This window comes from Gymnoscopelus braueri (genome assembly GCF_963280865.1).
Source record: "Gymnoscopelus braueri genome assembly, chromosome: 11".
Lineage (NCBI taxonomy): Eukaryota > Metazoa > Chordata > Actinopteri > Myctophiformes > Myctophidae > Gymnoscopelus > Gymnoscopelus braueri.
The window spans coordinates 24,755,158-24,773,831 of record NC_137613.1 but is presented as its reverse complement, the minus strand read 5'-3'; the positions used below and the strand labels follow the sequence as shown (position 1 = coordinate 24,773,831).

Below are 18,674 nucleotides of genomic sequence, written 5' to 3'. Positions count from 1 at the left end.
TGTTACTGAACAAACACTCTATAGCACTGATTACTATCAGCATATAGAGTTATCAGATTTTTAATGCACAAAATTAATGCAAATAGAAGATCTCAAGCTCACAACGCCTCGCATCGCTATTTTAAATTGTTTTTTGGACATACACGGTTTCCACCTGACAGAAAACAATATATGACAGCATGCCAGCGGCCATGCATGGGGTGCTGCGCTGCACCACTGTCTCCCAGGGGAGAGCTGCTAATGAGTTAGATTTCCTTGGGAGAGATAGGTCAGCTCTACAGTCGATGGATCTGCTCCACCAGCAGGTCTGATTTGTTTCTCAAACACCATCTTCAGGACCGACCACTGGTCCAGCCCGTTATTTGCAATTGCCAATCGAGATCGATTTGATGTCGTATATTCACTCAGACGTCGGGCGAAAATAGCTGATCTACAAAACCCTAGTGAGCTCTGCAAATGGAACCGAATGGACCCGCAAGGGTTCCATTTGCAGTGGTGTAAAGTAACTAAGTACATTTACTCAAGTACTGTACTTAAGTAAAAAAATATTTTAAAACTTTTACTTTACTGGAGTATTTCCAATTGTCTATACTTTCACTTCTACTCCACTACATCTCGGAGGCATTTTACTCCACTGCAATTATTTGAAAACTTTAGTTACTAGTTACTTTGCAGATATAAATTATTACATTATAAAACACCCACTGGTCTAGCGCCCAACTGTTTGGTTTTCCATTCTTATGAGGTTATGTCACAGGGGCCCAGGGCGCAGAGTTCGAACGCTTTACAGCGCCGCGCACGCCCTGTTCAATTAAGTGCCATATTGTCCCACTTAGCAAATATTTGACAGTGATATAGAGAGCTTTATATTCCACAGAGGAGGCCCATTCTCATGGCGGTTGGGGGAGATAATGCGTTTTGTCACTTGACACAGCAGAGGCTCATATCTGTGGACGCGGGGCTTTTGGTTCTGTTGTGCTGTGTGTGTGTGTGTGTGCGTGTGCGTGTCTGTCTGTTTGACCACAGACTTATAGGTCCTCGTGGCACAGCTCATACTGAGCATACAGTGCCAGAGCCTCCCGTCTGCTCAAGATCAGCTGATAACCGCGATGTTTGTTTGCATGCCATTGTTTTGGACCTGCCAACAACCCTCTCTCTCTCCCTCTGCATCCCCCCCTTCACACACACACACACACACACACACACACACACACACACACACACACACACACACACACACACACACACACACACACACACACACACACACACACACACACTCCCCCCTCATCTCTCTCAAACACCAGACAACAGAAGTAAACACAGTAGTGGCTTGTTGTGTATAAAAGCTCATGCTGTCATATTTTTTCCTCTGTGGACATCAGTGCTTTAGCCCGACTACTTTTTCTTAACCCATTCAAATCCGGGAACGCATCTGCAAATGTTTCTGAGAAACGTAATGTTTCTATATCAGTGGTTCTCAAACTCTTTCATAGTCAAGGACCCCCAAAATGATATGTGTTTGGCCCGCCGACCACCATATAAAAATATTTCGTTCCAGGGACCCCCAGAAGCAAAGATTTGAGTTACAATTGTTTGCTTTGAAATATATATATATATATTCAAAGATTTGCACACATTTTCAAGATTTTTGCCAAAAATAGCAGATCTACAAGCTCATAGCGCGGCACTCGGTGCCGCGCTATGAGCTTGTAGATCTGCTATTTTTGAATAGCCAAAGAAATCTTAAAATGACACACAGACGCGTTCCCGGTCTTAATGGGTTAACACAGAAACAAGTTGTAGCTCTGTAATATTTATGAAACCAAATGAGGCTGTTTCGCTGTCTAACACCCCCGTAGGAGTATATATCTGACTGGCTTCTCCCAGCGTAGAGCAAGGTGGTACAGTGTCCAATTCATTAGCATGATACATCTGGTTTGATATTCATACCGGAGAGGAGCAAGAGAGACACGCGAAGAATGAAAGAAGGAAAAGGAACGAAGGGAGGGAGGGAGGGAGGGAGAGGGGAATCCAGATTTAATTAGTCTTGATCCGTACAAAGATGTAATTAGAGGAATGACTCAACGGGGTTTGATGTTCAGCAAGTGAGGATGTGAATTGCAAATCGTTGCTATAGTCGGGGCGCGGGCGGAAACCTTGTACTGTATGTACGGCCAAAACGTTGCTTTTCAGGGAATGGGTGGGGGGGGGGGGGGGGGGCGAAAAAAATAACCTGTGTTCTGATTGATCGATAGTTATTATTTTGTCACTCAAGCTCTTGTTGATACTTTTCATTGGTTCAATATTTATTTATTTAAAAAATACAACAGACACACTTAACCACTTTCAAATTAGTTGATATTGTGTTACAATAATGTTTACCACTTTGACCACATGTTATACTTTGGCTCTTCAAAAATAGCAGATCTGCAAGCTCATAGCGCGTCACTTCGTACCGCCCTATGAGCTTGTAGATCTGCTGTTTTTTGAAAAGTCTTGAACATTTTGTGCAAATCTTTTGAGTATTTTTTTTAAGCAATTTTTTTTTTAACTCAAATCTTAGCTTTTGGAAGAACTTTTCTAAAATGTTCAATAACAGCAAAAACTTAAAGGAGAAATCTGGACATTTTAAGTGTTATCTTTGATGTGTAGTTACTCACTCACCGAGTTATGAAGTGGCGTTGAGTTTTTCCAGCGATTCCCCTGTCTGTGAGTCTGGTCGCCCCCCACCATTGGCATAGTGGGAGGCGCGTGTCTTAGTGAAAATCGCCTAATTCCACAGCTCCAAACTTCTTTTTCTCGCGAGATTTCCCGTCCTCGGCTCACTGCGCTCCTCGGGAAATCTCGCGAGACGCGAGATTTCACGCGAGAGGAAAACATTCACGTCGCTGACCATGAACGCCAGCTCGTGAGTGATAAACAGTGCATGTGAAAGTATCAGGAGACACCATGAGGAGGATTTGTGGAAAAAAAAAGAAGTTTGGAGCTGTGGAATTAGGCGATTTTCACTAAGACACGCGCCTCCCACTATGCCAATGGTGGGGGGCGACCAGACTCACAGACAGGGGAATCGCTGGAAAAACTCAACGCCACTTCATAACTCGGTGAGTGAGTAAATACACATCAAAGATAACACTTAAAATGTCCGGATTTCTCCTTTAATTAAAAAAGAAAAAAGAAAATCATAAGTTGAAATATGGGGAGATACAAGGTTTCTTCCCTGAACAGGCATGAAATGAGAGCCGGGGAAGAGGCTGCATATCATGGGAAAAGCATTGTAAGTCTTGTGTGTGAGGAGATATCTCTCCCAGCACAGAGCTGTGGAGGAGAGGCCGGATGGCATTAGTGAAGTGAAGAGGCAGGGAAGGAGGGAGGGGCAGACAGTCTTGATCATTAACCCATTCCAACCGGGAACGCATCTTGTGTAACCACTTTAACCATTATTTTATACTTTGGCTATTAAAAAAATAGCAGATCTACAAGCTCATAGTTCAAGCTTGTAGAACTGCAATTCTTTTGAAAATCTTTGAATGCATGTATTTTTTTAAGCGAACATTTGTAACTCAAAACTTTGCTTCTGGGGGGTCCCTGGAACAACATTATTTTCAGATGGGGGTCCACAGCCAAATACATATCATTTTGGGTGGTCCTTGACATGAAATAGTTTGAGAACCACTGATTATACCAACATAAGCTTTTTCAAAAAACTGTTATGATTTAGAAGACATTTGTAGAACCCCCAGAAGCAAAGATTTGAGTTACAAATGTTTGCTTTAAAAAATACATATTCAAAGAATTGCACACATTTTCATGATTTTTTAAGAAAATAGCAGATCTACAAGCTCGTAGCGCGGCACTCGGTGCAGCGCTATGAGCTTGTAGATCTGCTATTTTTTAATAGTGGTTCAAAATCTAAAATGACAGATGCGTTTCCGGTCTTAACGGGTTAACACTGCATTGGGACTTGTTATGGGTGACGGGCAATTTGCTGCTTCCAAATAGAATCCATGCTATCGCCGTGATTGTGGACTGAGCAGTCAATATTTGTGGACACTAACAACTCTCTCTCTTGTCTCTCTCTACTCTGTCTCTTTCTCTCTGTCTCTTTCTGTCTCTGTGAGTGCACGGCACGCCTCTCTCTCTCTCTCTCTCTCTCGCTCTCTCTTGCACTCTCGCACTCTCTCTCTGCTCTCTCAAAACTCCAAAGTAAAGAGCCGATAATTGTGCACTGTCCTCAAGAGGCTGTTGCTCTATTGACAAGGAGTGGGGGAAGTGAGTGGAGATTATGGATAGTGTGACACAGAGGCTGAAAAGAGGCTTCCCAGCGATAATAACAGCCCCATTTTCTGATTATTATTTTGTAACAGTCTTTTGTGCACTCACCAGCCACAAACTGCTTGAATTTGAAATGAGGTAATGTGACCTCATCTTTGGAAAATCGATCTTGCATATAAAGTCAATGGTTCTCAAAGTGCGATTCCGGTCCGAGGGGTCCTTGTGGAGGTTCCAGAGGCGGTCCCCAGCTAAATTATTGATAGTTAGGTTTAGGAACCAGATTAATGTACCCTTACAGGTCTGTAACACTGAGAGTATACACATGGAACCAAATGGACACTTACCGGTCTGCAACTCTGAGAGTGTTCAAATGGAACCAAATGGAGCCTTACCGGTCTGCAACACTGAGAGTGTACAAATGGAACCAAATGGACCCTTACAGGTCTGTAACTGAAATGGTGCCAGGTGCGACTTGGCCTCATTTCACACCTGGCAAATCAGGTACGACAATGGGGGGGGGGGGGGGGGTACTGTACAGGGAAAGATCAGGAAAAGTAAAGGAAAGTGTGAAGAGATCAGATGTTATGTCTGTACGTTCTTCTTCTTTGGTGTATTATCATTAGATGTCCAGCTATAGTGTCGCGCAGCCACGCCAATTGTCTCAGGTCCCACATCAAAGAGGCCGGCCTCCGATGGAGCAGCGGACCACCGATACCCCGGCGGTTCGACAGGGTCCATTGCCGGCGTGGCAGATCTTCCCCTTTGACACCGACACCCAAATGTATAGCGGTGGATACGTGTGGCCCTGGCCGACTCCCACTCCTATACTTCCAGGGTGACGCCAGCCATGTGTTTGTAGACTATAGGTCCTCACTGATAGAACTAAGGATCTCTTCTGCCGCCTTATTGTAGGGCTGGCGGTACCTGCGTCTACATGGAGGTGATGCCTTATCCCATTAAGACTTGGAACGCATCTGTGTCGCTTTAGATCTCTTTGGCTATTCAAAAATAGCAGATACACAAGCTCATAGCGCGGCACCGAGTGCCGCGCTATGAGCTTGTAGATCTGCTATTTTTTTCAAAAAACTGTTAGGATTTAGAAAACATTTTTAAGAATCGCCTCAGGTCTTAATGGGTTATTGTAGTGCCATACAGGATATGCCAGTCGTGTTGCTGGGCTTTCCTTGCCAGGGCGAGGTTAGCAGCAGCCTGTCGTCGGAGGCCGAAGGAGGCAATTCAGGCAACGGGTTATGATCAGGAGAGCGTTATTAATGACAGCATCAACCTTGTGGGCCTCTACACCAGGCGGGGGCACAGTATTCGGCTGCTTAACCTTTATGTTAATCCAGATGTAAAAGTGCCCTCTCTGAGTCATGATAACATTGTCTTCCCACACATCAGCGGTCAAGCCACCAGAATGTCCATGGCTTTAAATCAGCAAGCTGTTAGGGTCGTCACATTAGACCGGATGCGGCAGCTGTTGTTCCTTTACCATCGCCATCCCTTTTTCTTTTAAGTCTGCCCTGTGGTTGAACGCTGTAATTATTTTCTATCTATGTGTAATTAGCAGAGATCTGCCTTCTAATGCCTCGCTGCTTTGTGCTGGATGAAAACACCCATGTTTTATCATCATCATCATCATCTCTTGGGTTCCATCTCCTCAGCTCACACATGGACCAGTGGCTTAATCCACTTAAACCCCATATGGTTCAGCGGAGTCCCTCAGGGCTCTATACGAGAGTATTTTCTGTTATTGTGAGGGAAGCTTTTGCGGAAAACAGCCAATGGACAAGCTCGATCGGCTATTTTCTGCATTCCTGAAACAATAATTTGATGACCGGCGGACTCTCCGGTAGGAGACTCAAAGAGTCTCAAAGACACTCAAAGATAGTAGGAGTCATCGGTCACTGAGTCATCGGTCACTACTGAGTCTCCTATACTGAATCTCCTACTCTCACTATACCGTACCACGTTATGCACATTTACATTTACTCAAGTACTGTACTTAAGTACACTTTTCAGGAATTTTTACTTGACTGGAGTATTTCCAATTTTCAGTACTTTACTTCTACTCCACTACATCTCAGAGGCAAATATTGTACTTTTTACTCCACTACAATTATTTGAAAACTTTAGTTACTAGTTCTTTTTTTGATTTGGATTATTATTACAAAACACACATTAACCACTTCAGCCCTATTTAAACTTTGGCTATTTGAAAATAGCTGATCTACAAGCTACGTTTTATATGTTTTATACATTTGTAACCAGTGAAATGGGATATTCAGCATAATGAATACTTTTACTTTTGTTACTTTAAGTATATTTCTATGCCAATACGTTTGTACTTTTACTCAAGTAAATGTAGAATTCTGGAATCACTGGCAGTAGCCTGAACGGCAGCTAGTCTTCCTGGAGTCCAAGACAACAAAATACATTAACCATTACAAATATACAAAAAAGAGAATATGACATCCTCAATGTATTACACACAAACAAAGCAAAAAAAAAGTCACTACTTGCAAAAGAAATTCGATTTTAAAAGGAGAAAAAAAAGAACAAAGGGAATGTAACCAATTTAAAATGCATTAGACCATTAAGGCACACCAACCATCAAACTATCATTTAATCTAAGATATTATTAAAATGTCCTGAGTATACATACAGTCACAATTTCCTTTTAAAACAAGCCTTTGCTTTGATGCCACGGACATCACAAGGAAGACTGTTCCATAATGTAATTGCCCTATAGAATACAGCCCTCATCTCAGAATGTGACCTTGGCAATGGTAAAGCTATAATAGTCCACCACTCGCCCCTCTGGTGGAATATGTATGAGTAGTTGAACTGCATTGGACGTAATAGAGCTACTAGCTTGTAAGGATGTTAACAGACCAGAATGCACCTTAATTATTTGCGAGAAGAATGCCTTTCTCTACCTCTGATTTGTCTTAATTCATTCTCCGCAATCAATCCTAAACCCATGGGCACCCACCACTGCTCCTTTAATGGAGGACAAGTGGCTGTAAATGAGCTGATTAGACCTGTAATGTTGTTTGTTTGTAGATTATTGTAAATTGTGGTAATATGCAGGCAGGGTGAATGAACTGAGGTAATACCCTGACAACAGGGGCGCGTACTTTTTTGGAGTGTGCTTGACTGTGACTTTTTTCCAGTTGTTTGGCATGGCAGCCGCACCTCGCCATTTTGAGGGCCCTCCATGTTACTGTAGCCGTAGTCAAAGTGAAAAGTGAACTAACATGTCTTAACCCATGTTAGTTAACTTAACCCCAAAGTGTTTTTTTTTTTTAAACTACAGTCGAGAGGCTGCACTACCGGGGGAATGTGAGCAATATGGCTGAAAAGTAACATAGCGTTAAGGAGAACTCCTTCTAACACTACGGACCAGAGCTAGGGTTAGGCATCTATTTTTGTGAGGTTAGGCCGAGTTATATAATGTGCGCCGTCGGACCGATCGCACTTCGGAACAATGGACCATCGGACTAATGCCACGGCACTGTCTTATTGTAGCCTACAGTAGGTGCTTGACAGTGTAACTGCAGTGCACAATAATACTGTATATAAAATAAAAATGTTGAAGTGGGCGGTGTCTTGCTAGCTAATCACAATACTGAATGGACAATGGAGTCAACCAATCATGTACAAAAAATAAATACATTTATTGAAACACTCTTTATGATGGACGAAACCATAACTTAGAGAAGATAACATAAAAAAACAAGCTTATGTTTTTTTTAAAGTTATGGTTTCTTATATAGGGCTATGCACATGTGTCATGTGACACTGGCCAATCACAGTCCTGAATAGACTGTGATTGGCCAATCACGGTGCAGGGTTAGGCGGGGTACTTTTTGGCCAATCACAGCGCAGGATAATTGTACAAATATCCAAACCTCACTTATAGGGGCGGTTTCACCGCCCAAAAACTCTTCCGCTTGGCCATGGGAGATATTACACTTATGAGCTTCAGGCAGTACTACTTGACAACCAGTAGGTGTCCTATCCGACACCAGGGTCTGAATTCCCCCCATTTCTCCACCACTGCAGATGTCCTAGTTCTATCGTATTAACATACTCGACCATACGGATTGGTTAAAATCCACATTTCATTCATTAAAACAAGTTCCAGGATTGCAGCTTAACCCATTACGACCGGGAACGCATCTTGTGTTATTTTTAGATTTGAGCTAAAAAGCATTATTTTACATGTTGGCTCATAGCTACGAGCTTGTAGATCTGCTATTTTTGAAAAATTGTGAAAATGTGTGCAAATCTATGAATATAGTATATATTCTTTTAAAGCGAACATTTTAACTCAAATCTCTGCTTCTAGGGGTCCCTGGAACAAAATATTTTGAGATGGGAGTTGGCGGCCAAAAACATGCAATTTTGGGGGTCATTGACATGAAAATGTTTGAGCACCACTGACATAGAAACATAATTTTTTCAGAAAACTGTTGGGATTTAGAGGACATTTGTAGACTCGGCTTCAGGTCTCAATGGGTTAAATTGCTGTGATATCTGCATCTTTCATGCATCCAGTAAGTTGATAGACGGGTATGGCACTGATCAGTTGATCCACTTGCCATATCGAGTCATAAGCCTCCTTGCACGGCCAATTGATTTTGAGTAAACACCAGGCTTAGTCCAAGTCCATTTTATGGCAGATCCTTTCTAGAGAACCCCCGTCCAAATGGCCACAGCTTTTTTAATCTAATCCCTCTCCTTCTGATAGCATAGGCATCGATTTATTTATTTTTATCTCGCAGTGGCTTGGGAAGCAGCAGGATAATAACGAATTGTGGTTTCCATTGCCTTGCATCAGTCGTCTGCTGGTGGCAAATCATAAAGTGATCTCACTGTTCCCCACCTATTATATCTGACAATCATATAGTTCATTCATTCAGGACAGACAGACAGACATCCACGGCGGTGCAAAGATACAAACACTTCAGTCATTCTTCCCCCATTATGAAGTAAAATACATTTAAATCCTGAGTGTTAATTAATCTATTTAGACCGCAGCTCTGTGTCATTTTTAAGATTTCTTTGGGGTTATTCAAAAATAGCAGATATCTGCTATTTTTTTTAAATCGTGAAAATTTGTGCAAATCTTTGAATATGTACATATTTTTTAAGCGAACGTTTGAAACTCAAATCTTTGCTTCTGGGGATCTCTGGAACAACAGATTTTGAGATATTTTATTTTTTAAAATATTTAAATATTTTTTTAGAATCGGACTCAGTTCTTAATGGGTTAATCATTTGTACCTCAGACAGTGTACACATGTAACCAAATGGACATGTAAGGGACGACATTTGTACACTCTCTGATAATTGTTAGACAGACAGACAGACAGATAGATAAATAGAGAGATCATCATATAAAAGATTTAAATCTGGCCTGGCCATCTGCACTTGGAATGACTGCCTTAGCGTAGTGAATGAACCTTTTAATAGATAATAAATACAGGCGTACGTTAAATATAAACGTACAACCTATCAGCAGCAATATAGTGGATGTACATGTACTGTACAGACTATCGTCAGTGAATATGATGTGAGGCTGACAGATACAGTGGAAATTGCACAGATTATTACGCCGGCTCCTCCAGTTATGTGCCGTTATGTCATTAAGTTTGCTCTTCTCTCTCTCTCTCTCTCTCTCTCAACACTAATTTCCCAGTAATACTCAGGACTGACAGGCTGTACTACTCCCTACTCCTCTACTCCTCTACTCCCCATTCATCCCTCCAGCATTGTGTGTTCTCATTACATGATGTGACGTGTTCCACGTTCCCATCACTGCTGTACTGTAGGAAGCCTAATTTATCCCATTAAGACCTGAGGACGATTCTACAAATGCCTTCTAAATCAGTAGTTCTCAAACTGTTTTGTGCCAGGGACCCCCATGAGAGAAGATTTGTGTTGAAAAAAAAAAAACACTTTCAAGATTTTTCAAACATTTTCTAAAATAGCAGATGTACATAAGCTTTCAGCGCGGCACGAAGTGACGCACTGTGAGCTTGTATATCCGCAATTTTTGAGAACCACTGTTCTAAACCACTAAATCCTAAAGGTTTTCTGAAAAACTGCTATCTATATAATAGCTAAAATCTAAAATGACACAGATTTAATTTGAAATGATCTGGTTTTAATGGGTCGTGCTCTGTCGCACAACGGGGGGTGCCGCACGCCGGAAATTAGCCACCCGACAAGCTCACAAAGCGGATCGGACGCAGCGCGCTGTGAGCTCGTAGGTAAAGTACGTATCGGGCTTAATAAGAGAGCTAATGGACGGGCTGATGACACGCCGGGCTGTAATACGCCCTGGTGACTGATCATCATGCTATTAAACAACTGCCAACCTGCCTCCTTTCCCCCCCTGTTGACTCTTTGCGATATCATGAAGGAATAAAGTGTAGAAAATGAAGCGTAGTAATGAGCTATCCCCCATGCTTTGAATTGGAATGTTTTTTTTATTGGCATCATTTAAAAGGTACACAACCACTAAAAGGACCAAAATGGATAAAATCACCCAAAAAAAAGCCAAATTGTGTTTCCATTGTGGTCCATTTAAAAACATTCAACACCTAATGCTACAGTATATTGTCACTGTTTTATAGGAAATGGGGGGGAAAGTGTTCCAGTGGATCCAATGTATGCTATTATTTAGCCACAAGCTCATCTTTAACTGATTAAAACCTGGAACGCATCTGTGTAACCACTTTAACCATTATTTTATACTTTGGCTATTCAAAAATAGCAGATATACAAGCTCAAAACTTTGCTCCTGGCGGGGTCCCTAGAACAACATATTTTGAGATGGGGGTCCGAGGCCAAATAGATATCATTTTGGGGGCCCTTGACATGAAAAAGTTTGAGGACCACTGATTATAGCAACATTAAAAAAAAAAAACTCTTAGGATTTAGAAGACATTTTTAGAATCCCCAGAAGCAAAGATTAAGTTACATAGATTTACTATTTTTGTTTAAAGAATTTTGAATACATAATTTTTTCCCGTTCTTAACACATTCCATGCCAGACGTTAATCTCATAATGTACTCACCAGTGCCAACGTGTTATTGTTGTTTTTTTGTTTTTTTCACGTCGCCATAGACCTTGTTAAAATCCCTAAGATTGAGCTGTGCACTGTTTGTAAACATCGCGGAGATCTCCCTGCTTCTACCAGTGAAGACCACGTGTCAAACGGGGCATCCATGTTGTAGTTAGAACGGTTTACGTTAAACAGTTATATGCAAGGAGAAATGGAGTTTCAGTTTCGTCATTAGAATGGGGGCCGACGGGATCGGCAAAACCGGATCCCAAATAATTCCGTTTCTGGTGGTGCTACAATGAAATGTGCCGTACCAAAAATTTAAAAAAGCCTTTTTTTTTTTTTTTAAATGAAAAAGCACCGGTTCGCGTAGATCTACGCGATTGGCACGTGGCGGCTTTAAATAGGTTCGCGTAGATCTACGCGATTGGCACTCAATGTGTTAATGGATTAATGATCAATCAACAACATAAAAAGGAGATTAAAAAAACAAAACAAACAAACAAAGGAAGATACAAGGTTTCTGCCCGACAGTGACGATATCCCAGTCGATCAATGGCTTTGGTTCCAAATCCCATCAGGAGTCATAAACAGCATGGTGAGCATATAATCCTCACATTAATTCAGCTCTAACCTTGGGGCCAGGGATTGATTTGGAAGCAGGCCTGGAGTCGAGACCATGTCAATTCAACCTGCTGCGGTATGAACACAATAGTGCCAGTGCTTCTCAAACTTTTTTCATGTCAAGGACCACCAAATTGATATTTATTTGGCCGCCGGACCCCCATCTGAAAATTATTCTTTGCCAGGGACCCCCAGAAGAGAAGATTTATGTTAAAAAAAAGAATTCTAAGTTTTCCAAACATTTTCGATATTTTTCAAATATTTTCAAGAATAGCAGATATGCAAGCTCTCAGCGCGGCATGAAGTGATCCGCTGTGAGCTTGTAGATCTGCTATTTTTGAATAACCAAGGTATAGATGGATGAAGTGTTTAAAATGATTGTGATGCTGTATTAACACATTTTGCATGGGGACCCCCTGGAACCCCTCCAAGGACAGCCCTGGGGGTCTCCGAAACCCCACCTTGAGAACCAATGCAATAGTGTATTTCGTTGATGTCGGGCGGAAAAACCTCATATCTCGTAACTTTTTCAAGATTCAAATGCCAAAATAGCAAAAACAATTTTTTTTTAGATCTACAAGCTCAAAACGTGTCGTGATGTTTATAGCGTTTCAAGTGGGCCCTGATCACAGAAAAGGTTGGGAAGCAGTAGTATTGTAAAGAAGGACAGGAGATGAGGTGCTGAGGTTGGTGCCATTCTGCTGTAATGGAACCCTGCTGGGATGCTGATCTTGCCTTTGGGACTTCCTGCTGCGCACATATTTAATCCTCCTCTCGGACTTTGTTCCCCTCTCATGTCACTCTCCATTTATCCCATTCAATCCGGAAACGCATACTGTGTCATTTTAGATTTTTTGGTATAACCATTATTTTTATACTTTGGCCATTTTTGAGCAAATCTTTGAATATTATTTTTTTCTTCCTTAAACAACATTTTTAACTCAAATCTTTGCTTCTGGGGGGTCCCTGGAACAACATATTTTGATGCGGATCGGCGGCCAAAAACATATCATTTTGGGGGTCCTTGACAAGAAAAAAGTTTGAGCACCACTTCAGAAAAATGAAGACATTTGTTGAGACATTTGACAGTTACAAATGTTCGCTTAAAAATATATATATATTCAACGATTTGCAAAAATGTTCATGATTTTTCAAAAATAGCAGATCTACAAGCTCATAGCGCGGCACTCAGTGCCCCGCTATGAGCTTGTCGCCAAAGAAATCTAAAATGACGAAGATGTGTTCCCGGATTTAATGGGTTAAACCTTGTTCATTAATGCCAGTGGCGGAAAGTATACTATGTCACTTGTTCTCAAAGTGGGGTCCATGGAGGGGGGTCCAGGGGGTCACCAGCTAAAGTAGTTAATATAGCATCACAATCATTTTAACCACTTTTAACCACTTTACTTGATTTATTCAAAAACAGCAGATCAAAAGCTCACAGGGTGTCACTTTGTGAAAGTAGTTTGAAATAGTTTGAATAATCATTCATTTTGTTTACGCAAATCTTCTCTTCTGGGAACTTTCCTGCTGGGATTTCCTCCCTGAGATCGTTGCTTTCGGGCAGAAACCTCACAAGTAGTTGTAGATCTGCTATTTTCACAATTTTAAAGTGTTTTTAAGATAATAATAAAAAAGGAAAGGTTTTGGACAAGGTTTCCACCCGACAGCAACGGTATCCAGAGTGCTCTTCCTTATCCCCGACCGTCGGCTATATTGTTTTTCCAAGGATAGCATTGTTTTTGTTATTAAGTCAAGGTCCATCATACTATACGTGCAGTGTTTTACAAGAAATTCACACCATTTTTTAAGTCACTTGACAATAATGCAGGCGCTTCGATGGTGAGACCTCGAGGCTTGTGAGGCCCGTGCCTGTGCAAGCCGCCAGGCAAGCGAGCACCCGCGCCGAATAGCCCATGGCCTTGTACAATCAAAGCCCCCCCCCCACCCCCCATGGTGGCCTTCAGGGCAATCGAAGGCACAGCACTCCCCTTACCCTCAGGACATGATTGCAATTTACAATTTAGGCGTTTAGCAGATGCTCCTATCCAGAGCGACTTACTGTAAAAGCAAGGTAAACAAATGCAGAGAGACAGCGTATGTGCCTCAGGAAACTAGGATCAATGGTAAACCCAGAATCTAGCATCAGTCTAAACAATATACTCATCCAACCCTACAAACCGTCCCACTCACAATGGGTCTCTTTTTGACTACAAGAACCAAGTAAACGTAGCCTATTTCACATTTACGGGATTTGTTTCTATACGCTGTCGGCTCGGTTTCAGATAAGGTTCTTAGAACCTAATTTGCGCCCTGCTTTCACAAATAGTGAAAATAGCCGATCTATAAGTCCTAACCAACATACAGTATAAGTTTATACAGGTTCTGCACATTTCTAAAGTGACAATTTAAGACCTTTTCAATACCTCTAAAATGAAAAAGACTAATAATAAGACCATTACTACGTCAAAAGTAACCAAGAAACTATACGATAAAGAATAATCAAACATTGGCCAAATTGTCAAATATTACCTAAGAAAGAGGCGAAACATTTGAAAATAGATGATCTACAAGCTCACAGCGCCTCGCATCGCGAGGCGCTGTGAGCTTGTAGTTCGGCTATTTTCACAATATTTATCTGTGGAACCGAGTCAAACTAAAAGTCTCAAATCCTACATTCCAAGTGCTTGTCAGGCTGGGGGGGGGGGGTCCCCAGTTCAAATATGATTATTTCGGGGGGTCACGGCCTGAAAGGTTTGGGAACCCACACAAAAACAAACACCCTGAACAATGCTCCACACGTCCTAGACCTATAGACTCATCTCCCTCCTGGCTCCCAAGCTGTGGAATAAACTCTTTCTTACAGTCAGAACTGCAGACTCACTCCCCATCTTCTACCGCAGTCTGAAGACTCACCTTTTCAGACTCCACATCACCCCCCCACCCCTAGCACTCCTCTCTCCTTTGTATCCCTTCTTTTCACCTTTTCTCAAAGGATGCTATAGGTATACTGTGATGGCTGACTCAGCAGCCACACATTGAGCCGATATTGTATGGTGATTCCTTTCACCTTTTCTCAATAGATGCTATACTGTAGGTATACTATGTAGATACAGTATTGGACAATGTATCTTGGTCCCTTGTTCTCATGATTTTTTGTTATTCAGATTTTTCTTCCCCACAAAATGTCAGGAGCGTTAATTAGATAACATTCGGTCTAGACAGATTCCAGGGTTCATTGTTTACCTGGTCTCCCAAGTTTATTTTGAGGCACTACATTTCACTCTCTGCGCATTACTTGTTGTCACTCGACTATTTACCCTGTTGTTTGTGGAGTAGGGTTCATGTTTATTCTGTTTATTCCAATCTCGCACTTGTCACTGTGGATAAGAGAGTCTGCTAAATGGCTACATTGTAACTGATAAGCGGCGCGGTCTGAGCTGGGGGACGTAATAGGTTATCACGCAACACAAAATGAGCGCTCCCTTTCCCCCCGTCTCAGACGATCTCGGGCCATCTCCGCTGAAGTCTTCCACAGCCAAAAAGGCTAAAACAGTACGGACACCTGTTGTTACTGTACATATCTTGCAGGCAAAGGCCTCATTAATAAGAGCAGTGGTGGAAAAACGTTTTACTTAATTAAAAGTATCAATAATAAAAATAATTAAAAAAATAAAAGTCTGTTATTCAAAATGCACGCGAGTAAAAGTACAAAAGTTTTGGCATCAAAATATACTTAAAGTACCAAAAGTAAAAAGTATTCATTTTGCAGAATGTCTTCAAAATGCATACAAATCTTTTGCTATGTGCTATTTTCAAATGTATAAGACTGAAGTGGCTAATGTATGGTTTGTAAGAGTAAAAGTACAACATTTGCCTCTGAGATGTAGTGTATTGAAAATTGTACTTAACAGTACTTGAGTACATGTACTTTACACCACTGATGTATGTATGTATGTGAGCATTCTACACACCATATCTCGTATGAGGGTGACCATATTCAGCCCCTCAAACCGGGACCCTTGAATCAATGTGCACGTTCGTCATGCACACACGCGTCCATTCATGCACGTTCATGCACGCGCACGTGTATACGCACCATAGGTGTAGCATACAGGCAACGACTGATTGACAAACATCAGCGTTGAATTCAGACACGCAATGCATCTGATTGGTTACGTACTGTAGGTGAGCATGTTTACATGAACAGAACATGATAAATGTCTATGCAACCGTTGAAAACAAGTAAACAACTATTATTATTTTAATTCCGGGACCATTTTAGAGATATTTGTCGGGACTCTGTGAGACACACAGCTTGAAATCAGGACGATCCCAGCCAAGCCGGGACGTCTGCTCACCCCATACGTATGATGGCGTTGCGTGCCAAAAATACCAGACCTACAAACCAAGCTCACAATGCGTCGTGGATGCAAGGCGTCGCAAGCCTGTAGATCGGCTATACTTTATTCTACAGGCTTTTAACCAAAGCGTGCTGCTCAACAATCCACTGGCTTTCCAGAGCCCGAGCTGAGCAAATCTCTAAGTGTAGGGTTAAGGACGCTACACTCTGCTGACCCTGAACGTTACCGTGACGACGGCGAGACACCGAGAGAGTGTGCCGCTGTCACTCCTCTCCTTTTGTTGAAGAGCAGTAGAGAGAGAGAGAGAGAGAGAGAGAGAAAATGGACAGGGAAAACGAAAAAAAATAAATCCATTGTCACTGGCTATTATGTCAAGAAATCCGGGCCCCTGCTCGCCTCCCCTGACTGGTTGGAAAGGCACCCTTTTTCCTTGGTATTTGGGACGCGTATAGCATTACGACTACGGCTCTCATGATGTGCACATCAGCTCGGCTGAAATTGCTTTCAGGTCGTCCAAATGGACGTTTACAGGCCTGTGAGTCTGAGAGTGTACAAATGACCCGTATACGGGTCCATTTGGTTCCGTTTGTACACTCTCAGAGTTGGGGTTTTTACAGTGTAGATTGTAGATAAAAAAATCACACCCTGTGTGAAGTGGGCGGTGTCTTGCTAGCTAATCACAATACTGAATGGAGTCAACCAATCATGTACAAAAGATAAATACATTTATTGAAACACTCTTTATGATGGACGAAACCATAACTTGAAAAAAACAAATATTTGGTTTTTTTCAAGTTATGGTTGCTTATATAGGGCTATGCACATGTGTCATGTGACACTGGCAAATCACAGTCCTGAATAGACTGTGATTGGCCAATCACAGCGCAGGATAATTCTACTAATTTCCTGGGCCCAGATCACAGCGCAGGAGAATGTACATTTTTCCAAATCTCACTTATAGGGGCGGTTTCACCGCCCAAAAAAAAAAAAGAACAAATCTAAAAATGGGTCTCTGTGGTCTAATGCATATCAAACTAGGGAGTCCTTGAAATTCAAGGCAGGTTGAGAATCACTGAACTAGAAAGCCTGCCGTACATAAGCCAGGCCGCTTCATAATAAACTGTTCCTGACACCTGGAAAGGTTTCTGCCACGCGGGGAGCTGCTATTAATGATTTGTTATTGAAATTACAGTACAGCTTTGTAGGCTGGAAAGTCTTAAACATGTCCCGTTGAACGGCAGCATAATTACACCCAGTTGGTGTTCAACTTGTTAGAGAGGCACAGATGGACAGCGATTACTCAGACCATTTATTAAGACGCCGCAATGAGACACTGCCAAGTTATGCCTATTTCCCCCCCCCTTTTTTTTTACTGCCATCAGGATTTACAATCTATTACACTGCATATGCTGCCACATAACATGCCAAAATGAACCCCAAAAAAAAAGAATAAATAAAACAAATAGGCCAATTGGGCCGGAGTGATGAATGTTGAATTTGTTACATATTCAACCACGAGTGAAAAAATGAGTCACAAGAAACAAACAATGGAGCTGGAATCCTCCAGGCTCCTCTGTGTCCTTTGGCGAGAGCAGATGGAATCTTTAACTCATTGAGGCCTGAGGTTTCCAATTCTACAAAATGTCTTCTAAATCCTAACATTTTTTTTTTTTTAAACGTATGTTGCTATATTAGTGGTTCTCAAACTTTTTCATGTCAAGGACCCCCAAAATGATATGTATTTGGCCGCGGACCACCATCTCAAAATATTTTGTTCCAGGGAGCCCCAGAAGCAAAGATTTGAGTTACAAATATTCGCTTTAAAGAATATATATTCAAAGATTTGCACACATGTTCTCGATTTTTCTAAAATAGCAGATCTACAAGCTCGTAGCGCGGCACTCGGTGCCGCGCTATGAGCTTGTATATCTGCTATTTTTGAATAGCCAAAGTGTAAAATCATGCTTTTCAGCTCAAATCAAAAAGTGACACAGATGCGTTCCAGGTCTTCATGGGTTAAAAGCAACTGTTCGCGGAGGGAAAAGACAACAGAAAATGGGAGTGAGTGGTTGTTATGGGGATAATTATAAAAGGGGCAGATGGCTTACAGGGATGTCAGAGGCTGTCAGGTTATTTTTAGTCTCAACCCCAGCACACCGCAACCTTTTAAAAGCACACATCATCCACCAGCCAGCTATGCCTCCATCGGAGCATTCACCGATGATGACCCTCCTCCCCTGGCTAATGTGGTCGCTGGCCGCGCGGCACGAGGTTTCAGAACCTCGTGACATGGTCATCTGCCCTTGGATATCGTCTCTGTCGGCCGGAA

The 18,674-nt window shown here is 41.9% G+C and overlaps 1 protein-coding gene across 1 annotated transcript in view; it reads left to right on the top strand.

Moving 5' to 3' along the window:
- Positions 1 to 18,674, top strand: part of trappc9 (trafficking protein particle complex subunit 9) — a 339,982-nt gene that overhangs the window by 298,081 nt on the left and 23,227 nt on the right. The window lies entirely within an intron of this gene.